Source organism: Athene cunicularia (genome assembly GCF_003259725.1).
Source record: "Athene cunicularia isolate RWA chromosome 26 unlocalized genomic scaffold, athCun1 chr26_part1, whole genome shotgun sequence".
NCBI lineage: Eukaryota > Metazoa > Chordata > Aves > Strigiformes > Strigidae > Athene > Athene cunicularia.
In genome coordinates, this window is record NW_020799136.1 from 2,520,523 (window position 1) to 2,527,535 (window position 7,013).

Here is a 7,013-nt window from a genome sequence, read left to right on the forward strand (position 1 = left end):
CATATATATATATATATATATATATATATATATATATATGTATTATTCTCAACCCAAACGCAAAATGTGTTTAGATGATAAACTCCGAGTCACCTGTACCGGGTTGGCAAGGCTCGTCCGAATCGTTCTGCAGCGGTCAAGAACTTGGTAGGATGAGAACTACTCCTTCGTGTTTTCATCTCTGAGATCAAGAACCTAATGACTTGCTTTTCCCCATAAATATGAGTATTGACAGACTGGCTAAGGTCTTTGTCTTTCCAGGTCATTATTTCTGAGGGAAAAACATTTTTTTATAGTTGGTAATAGGATTTTGTTTGTTTGTTTGTAGAAATCAGCCTCGGTGGTTTTGAAAGCTGACCTTTGTGTCAAAACCCAATTTAAATAAGAAATGTGCAATCTGCCCTTTCATGTATGCTTAGGAAACACTCTAGAGTTCCCATTTATTGATCCTTCATGCGTCTCTTTTATTATTGTTCAGTTTCCTGTGTCTTTACTCATTTCAGGGTTTCCATTTCCTATCCGTGGCGGAAGCATGAAAATTGCATCTCTCTTGAAGGATCTGTAGAACGCGGGGCAGTGAGCATATTAACACGTTACAGAAATGACCTGATCAAAAAGTTAATCACTTCCAACTGGGAATGCAATGATGTGAGTGGGATACCTGCCAGTCTTGAGTCTTTCTTCAAGTCCAAGCCAACCAGCCCAGCTATCATTTTTTTCCTGAAACCTGGCTGGATTTGTTGGCCAGCTGGTTGTTCCCCACGGCCCAGGGTCGGGGTACGTATGGCCCCAGCCTACCCAAGCATATCAAGTGTCATATGGCAGGTCTGAACAGCCAGTCAGTGGTAAAAAAAATCAAAAAGATGGCACCATGTGGAGAATGCAAGCTGAAATGCCTGCCGCTGCCAATTATTAATAGTACAGGGGATGACCCAACTTCCTGTTCCTCTTTCTGTGCCCCAGACAAGGACCCGTCTTCCAGAAGAGCCTCAGTCGCAGAGTCCAGGTTTCTGTGTTGCCTGGGTAGCTCAGGACCTTTCTTTCTTTTCTGCTACTGGTACCATGATTTTATCATTTATTGTATTATCTCAGCTCTGTCAAGTAGTATGTGGATGCTACTTCTTCCTCGTGGCATGGGATCAAAGCTAAAACGTGATGGCACTGTCTCTTCACATTTGTCATACCCAGGCCTAGGTTCAGCTGGTTTGAGCTGAAAACTGACTGTGAGCTTAATTTATCCAAGCCAGCTCTGAACAGCAGTATTTTTAGGTATCCTTTTACATTTGGTAAGGAACAGAGTAAGAGTGGGCATCAGGAGGGAATGACTTCTGCTCTCCTGGGGTTGCCGTGTCTAGACAAAGCAGACTGCTGAGGAGCACTATGGCTTTGGCATCCTGAAAAACTGCATGAAATCAGACTAGGGATTATCCCAGGCGCAGGATGCTCTCCCTGTTTTCCTTACAATACTTTTTTTTTTTTTTTTTTAAATCACGTCATTCCTGATTTTGTTTTAACTGGTGCTTCTCACAGTGCTTTGACTATTCTAGCATAAAAAAGATACAAAAGATTCATATGGTTATTTGAAGCCCCAAGTCTAAGTTAAACAATATTCTATTTTCCAGCACGCCTAGCATTCAGGAGGCCAACTGCAGATGTAGATGGCAGTTGGCAGATGCCGTGTTCCAGAAAGCTCCTGTAACACTTGCAAGACGCTGAACTCTGTGATCTGCTGGCAGATGAACTGGGGAGAGTTTTTAGCCTCTCTTTGGCTGCTGTTTAAGGTCATCTTTTTGATCCATTTTTCAGCCTCCAGGGCTGCTCACGCCCTGTGAGGCTGATAAAGGAGTTCATCAGCACAGAACAAAGAAAAGACAAGGATATTCATGTGCTCCAAACCCCTGGGAACTTGCAAGAGAAGAGAAAAATCTGAAATGTCTTTTGAGTAGGATTTCCCTACTAAGCAACATTTTTCTCGTCCATGTAGACAAGTGGTTCAAAGCAGCATCGACACTTGATGCCAGGCCCTGCGCTCCTTCCACTCTGCCGTGGTGTAAACCATGAGCAGATGGTGCAGTGCGGTGGAAAATCAGGTCCCCAAGAAAATACAGAGCTGAGACTAAAACACCTCAAGCAGAAAGCTACATGGCTTATTTCAGGATAAAATGAACAACTGAGATCCTTGGGCAAAAAATAGAATACGCCTTCAGAGTGGTATATTCCACTCACACGAACTGCCTCATTCCTTCCCATTTGAGAAAACATCCATCCCTTCACAGCTGAAGGCTTATCTCATTTGTTGTCTTTCAGTTCGTTGATCTGGTTTCTCAGGGCTTTCACGTGACTGTTCTTTGCTGAACTAACAAGTACAGTTATCACTGAATTTTCTTTCATTCTTACTTTCTTGCATACCGAAGGCAAACCTTTCAGAATTTCTTCCCACTTAAGCTGCAGCATGACCTGAATTGCATCCATCTTTGTTTAAATCCACTGGGGCATAAACGTCCAGCCAAAATAGGTAAGAATATAATGTCAGAACTTTAATTCCGGTTTTATATTTGTGCATAAAGAGATAAATTAGCCCTGAAAATTTGACCATTTCTTCCATTAAGCCTAATTTGTTGCATGCATTCTCTGCACTTGCGGCCTTTAAAGTTCCTGACATGCCCCCACCTCAAAAGTAAAACTTTAACTCTGCTCCAGCCAAATTCCAGCTCCTGACATTCCTCTGCTTGCACTGGAGAGTCAGGAATAAGCACCAGGGTAGGGAAATCCTTGTGCATTCACTGTGCTGCCTTGTGTTAAAGAACTATTGGATTACATCTCGGCTGGCTGCATTTTGGTGACCTAGATCCTGTTCATAGTGGCTGAGAAATAATTTAGCAAACCTTGGTATAAAGCTGTAGCTAAGATGAAAATGGGCTGATACTTATTTATGTGGAGGAAAAAAACAGAAGCAAAGTGCTGGCACTTCTCACTGGTATACCTGAAATTGCTGCTCTGAACGGGTACCCTGAAGCCTGCTTGCCTTTTATCTGTAGCTGCATCTGTCTGTGCATCTGCAGGGACCCCCCTGTATACTTTAGATTTCATCTACATTTGTGGAGGTCTTCTCCATCCTTCTGGAGGACATGCCTGACAGGGAACCAAATCCATGCAACAGAAGAACACTGAAATGAGCACACTGTAAGACATCATCATCATCACTTATAACTACTCCATGCACCTGGAAAAATTCCAGACTTTGCCAGATACTAAAGCAACCAAGAAGATTCTGCTGCCGCAGACTTGCTACTCATTGCTAACTTGCCATCCAGCTTATTATTTATTTTTTTTTTTTCCAAAGGGAAAATGAATGTGCAGGGTTGCAGGGTGATTGGGGTCAATTTTTGGTGGTGCTTATGAAGTCACTGTCTATGTTAATATCAATGGCCCTTTCACTGTAATGTGCTTTACTGTACAGAGAACAAATAGAGTTTCCATGGCAGTGTAAACACAAATACATACCACACTGAAGAGTGAGTCACACGTGCTGCAGAGAACGGAGAAAGTTCACTGTCTTAATCTGAATGCATCTGGGAGAGGAGGATGAGATTATCTCACTTAAAAAATATTTTATAAATATTATGCAAACCCAGATTTGTTCTGAATAATTCCATGTCTTGGCAGATATGAAAGACTAATCCTTTGAAAGTAAAGGAATAAGATAAGGCAGGTGCTTGTTTACAGTAGCGATGTTCAAATCTATAATGAATGTATTCGTAAAAGATATGCACGACCCAACAGTTCTGGAAGCCAACACCAATTCTCTGTGAGCAGTTTATCCCAGTCTTCCCAAGAGTAACAACGTGAATTCACCTGTCATGAATGAAGAGTGAGTTCCGCAGAAAGAGGAGATGGATACATCTGTGGTGACTACCTAGTACTGGTACTAAGCGCTGCTCAAGACATTTCTTTGCACGGCCTTGGCACAAGGCAAACTACACACGGAACGTGTGACACGGACCGTTGCCGTGGTGCTGGGAGTTTGAAGACAAGTGCTTTATAGCAAGAACCTGACCTTGGGTATCGGCAGCATGTACCCCACGGGTGTCTTCTAAGCTCGTTTATCCAAAGCTGATACACTGATTCAGAGGAAAATGAATCTTGGCAGGAATTCAAATCAAATATGTAATGTGCATCTCATAACAGGGACAAAAAAGTGGTGAGCCCTGTCTTGGGGGAATAAAACATGCACTCAGTAGATATGGGAGCGAGCGTTGTCCCTAGCAAGAGTTTTCTCACAAATACCAAAACCCAGAGGTTGGTTTATGACCCCACCTAGAGACTTTATATCCCTTCATGAAAACCAGTTGTTTTTTTAGTATTACAGCTCCGAAGGAGGTCTTAACCACCTTTTTTCCTAACCTAAATCCTTTCCCAGGACCTATTTTGCCTCTAGAGTATTCAGATTAATTGTCAAAATTTCCAAAGGGTGCTTTGAGCAGGAATGCTTCCTTTGGATCTTACAGCAACCGAAAGCAAAGCAATGTCATGGCAAAATGGCAGATTCCCCTCGGCTGGGCTGATGTGTGAACGTCGACAATGTGAATTCAGTACTTGAGAGTCACTGAGGTAAAACGAGGCCTGAAGGTCGATTGCTATTTATATACGGACTCGTGGCGGAGTACACAACATGCAGAGAGCTTAAAGCAAAGTTAGCAGAAGGTCTTCTACAGGAATAAGGGTTAAGGGAGAAACAAAACCTCATTAGATCAACAGATACAGCTGCGGGAGCTTGACCTAAATCTGACACAGCCCCATCAGTAATGGCCAGAACCAAAGGGAGGGGGACAACAAATCTGCCAGTTGTGGTGTCAAAGGTGTTGAGGTGGTTTGGAATCTGTCCCTCCAGCATCTGATGGAAAATTAAATACATACCTACAAACAGCAGCACCTGTTTGAATTCAGGTGATGTATCTGAATGTCTCATTAATAACGCACCACAGAGAATGATGTCTGTCTCCAAATCACCTTCCTTGCATTGCAGCATGCATGCAACCTCAGGGGAGAAAAGAAATAGGAGAGAAAAACAGAGTGGGGAGCAGTTCATTGCCCAGTTTTGGGCTGTTTTATCACCTCTTCTCTGCCCTTCCCCCATGGGAACAGTCACTTCTGACTGCTCTCCGCTGTCTGTTCAAATCACATCAATTTAAAAGGGTTATGAGAAGCTGTATTTAATCAAACATTTGTTATGCCCAGGTGTCTTTGTCCGTCTCCTTTCCCAGATTTATCCAGAGATAATTCTCTCATGTTGGAGACTCGTTTCCCCTGAGGGCCAATGAGAATATCCACTTAAAAATTAAAAAATAATTGGAACTAACAGAATGCTTGTAGGTTGCTATCCTGTTACCTCTGCTCTGGGGCACTCGTCCCTACCATCTGGTCTGTCCTGCCTTGGTAGAGGTAAGCTCTCCGAGCTGAAACTACTCTTCTTTGTCCTGGGGGCCCCACTCTTAGTTGGTACGCAGATATTCTTATGAAAATATAGTATTAAAAAAATAACAACCGAATGGAATTTGACAGACCTTTTCTCTCCCATCAGGAATATAAACATGAGGAATTTCAAAGGCGTGACAAAGCCTGTGGTACACCAAAGCCATTAAAATTCATTTAGGCTGCCTGGCAATGTAAGAATAATGACACAGTGTATGTGCTCGTACAGTGGAAGCCACTGTTGAGATTTTTCAGATCCCATTGCAATGATAGAAGCTGCGTGTTCCAGAGCCTCTGAACTGCTACGACAATAAAAGCTGATATGCATAAACCCACCCACGATTTAAAATAAGTGGTCTACAGAGGGTAGTAAGTAATGCACATACAACAGATTCACACATTTGGCCTTTGCTGAAGAGAATGCTATGCTATTAATTTCCCGTAGCACCCCGGCTTTTAAATCTTGTTTCTGTGTGCACTCCAGACACATTTGAGAATGAGAAACTCATTTCTATCACCAGGATGGTGGAAGAAGGGAGAAACTAGAGGGGTCAGAACAAAACCTCCGCTCCATTTCATTACAGCAGGACAGCTGAGAGATTAGTGGCGACTGCTTTCTCTCCAAACAAACAGAGATGCAGCTACTTTGGGCACTGACCGTCAGCAAACTTGTTGACACTGTTTTGCCAGCACGATCCGTTTTGTCCTCCTCATCCTCTTTTTGTTCTCCTCATCCTCTTTTGCAGCCTTCTCCATCATTCCTTTGCTGACCCTTCCCTTCCTCCTACGATCCTCTCTTTCCCTCGGCTCATTCCTCTCTTCTGCCTGTTTGCTCCCGTCCTCCTCCCGCTGCTGGCCGGGCGCCCGCAGCACCCCGGGCTCCTCACGCTCGGCCTCACCTTGAGCCCGGCTTCTCTCTGCGGATTTATGCTCCAGTGAAAGCTCCTGCTCGTGGAGCCTGTGGCACGGTCTCCGGCCCTCACCGTTTCACTTCCACTCACGAGGTTTTGTCCTCTGTGGTGTTTGTGCTGTTCACAAAACAAATGACCCTGGGACACATGAATTTTGTGCAGGAGCAGAAAATGACATAAAAAAAGAAAAAGAAGTAAGTAAACTGTCCCTCTACCAAGCCGGGACCGACCAGGTGGAAGGGGCGAGCGCTGTGCCCCGGAGCAGAGGTGACAGGACAGCGAGCCACCAGCGTTCTGTGAGGGGGAAACGAGTCTCCAACACGAGGAATTATCTCTGGATAAATCTGGGAGACAAAGACACCCGGACATAACAAACGCCTGGTTAAACACGGCTTCCCACAACCCTTCTGAATTGTGAAGGCATCAAAGAAATGACCCCCAGAGGCGGGAAGGGCCCGTCAGCCGCAGAGGTTCATCTGCCTCCACCTAAAGGGCTGTTGTTCCGTAAACACCATTAACCGCTTCCGCGGAGACAGGCCGCGGGGTCACCGCTCCGTTACCGGCACTCCTGCGGGACGGGCGGCCGCTCCCGCCCGGGGAACGGGCCCGGACGCGCGGCGCCGGGCTGAG